This window comes from Benincasa hispida, chromosome 2, assembly GCF_027475165.1.
Source record: "Benincasa hispida cultivar pf3 chromosome 2, pf3_genome.v1.1, whole genome shotgun sequence".
Taxonomy (NCBI): Eukaryota; Viridiplantae; Streptophyta; class Magnoliopsida; order Cucurbitales; family Cucurbitaceae; genus Benincasa; species Benincasa hispida.
In genome coordinates, this window is record NC_143479.1 from 30,233,130 (window position 1) to 30,235,426 (window position 2,297).

Below are 2,297 nucleotides of genomic sequence, written 5' to 3' on the forward strand. Positions count from 1 at the left end.
TATAATACCCAAATTGCCCCTAAAAAAAAAAAGTTAAAAAGCTAGGTTCTAACGCCATCTTTAATAATATTTAGACTTCATTTGGTAACCATTTCATTTTTTATTTTTTGTTTTTAAAATTAATCCTATAAACACTACTTCTACCTCTAAATTTCTTCCTTTGTTATCTATTTTTTATCTATGGTTTAAAAAATCAAGTCAAAATTTGATAACTAAAAAACATAGCTTTTATTGTTTTAATTTTTTTAATTTTTTTTGAAATTTGACTAAGAATTCAACAATTGTACTTAGGAATGATGCAAATCCTAGTAAAAAAAAAAGGAGAAAATACGCTTAATTTTAAAAAACTAAAACCTAAATGGTTACTAAACAGATTCTTATTTTTTTTTAATTTCTATTTTTTAAAATTTAAGCTTATAAACACTCTTATCACCTCTAAAGTCTTTATTTTATCATCTATATTTTATCAATGTTTTTTTTTTAAAAAAAAAAAAGTCAAGTTTTGAAAACTAAAAAAAAATAACTTTTAGAAATTTTTTTTTTTTTTAAATTTGACTAAAAAGTCATCTCATTTACTTAAAAAAATGAAAACCATGGTAAAAATTGAGATTAAATAAACTTAATTTTTAAAAAATCAAATAGTTATCCAACAAAGCCTCAAATACAACATTTAAAATTGGCTCAAATAAAAAAAATTAAAAAAAAAAAAACAGCTACATTCATGATTCAAGCATAATGCATGAATATAATGAATAGTTTATCTTTCAAATGAATTATATAATATTAGAAAAAAGAAAACTGATACTGATCCATTGAATTAAAAAAAGTCCCATAGAATATAAAAAAATAATAATAAAATAAAGGGACAATGATTTTCATCAATAAAATGCTTCAAAACATTCCATGGAAGAGGATCAAATTCTTTGCATCAAATGAAGAATTTTTTTTTTTGAAAAAATAACATAGAGATTAAGAATAATAATTTCTTGTACCATCAAGTATACTCTTATCAACTAATGAACAATTGATATATACTAATTAACAAACTCTTTTCCAATAATAATATGGTTCCTCTCAAAAAATAAACACTATTTATTATGAATAGTAAAAACTCCAATCTATATATAAAGAAAAAGAAGAAGAAAATGAAACCTAACTTTGAAAGAGCAAATAAAGAAAAAGAAATAATTATAATCATGTATCATATTGAAATGTATGTATGGTTAAACGTATTTAAATAATAATATGTATAATTAAATATATTAATATTTTGTCACATTGAATTATTTTATTAGAGCACCTTCAATATTGCAGTCATAGGCTTAGTTTCTTGCAGTCTGATGAATTCAGTACACAGCTTCATATATATATCTAAGGATGGATTGAGGATAGAATTTTTTTTTTTTCTTTTTTTTCTGTCATTTATAGTGATTATTAATGTAATAAACAATGAGATCACAATGGAAAAATAAGGAAATTATAATTTATGAGCTAATTAGTGTTCAATTCGGTGGGGTTTTTTAATTGATTATAAATCTTGTATTGGTCAAGAATTAATCAATCGGATTTGCTCAATCATGTCGATAATTCCTATTTAATTTGGAATTGATTGATAATTGTGTGCATCTAAGTTTTATTTGATTGATAATCTTGTGAATCCGATTTAATTTTAATTAATCATTTATGGATTTGAGTTAAATTTGATTAATTGTATTATGGATTTAAGATTAATTGTTCATATTGTGATTTAAATTTAAATTTGATTGATATTTTGGTGAATTTGAATTTAAACTTAATTGATAATGTGATAAATTTAAATTTAAATTTGATTGATATTTTGGTGAATTTAAATTAAAGGTAAATTTGATTAATGATATTTGGTGATATTCACATGTTTATGTTGATTGTATTATGTGTATGCAATTATTGGGTGAATTTTGGTAAAGACTATTTGGTGTTCTTTTCCCATTATTTTTGTACAATGGTGTCATATATTTAGATTGGATTGGTCAAAATAGTATGTTACCAAAATAGCCTCATAATTATTTGGTCAAATTATGGGTATGCATGTCGTAATGAGTATGTAACAATTATAAAGATTGCTCATATGAAAAACAGTCGGTCCAAAGAAAGGCTATTTTTGTACGGAGTTTATTGTTAGTACTTTGATTATTGCATTGAGAGTACCACTTATAATTGGTATTTTTTTCCAAAGACTAAACATCAATATTGTGCTAGGTATCTTGTTAAATGGGTCTACCACATATGTGAAATTATTTTATTATATTTTAATTGTG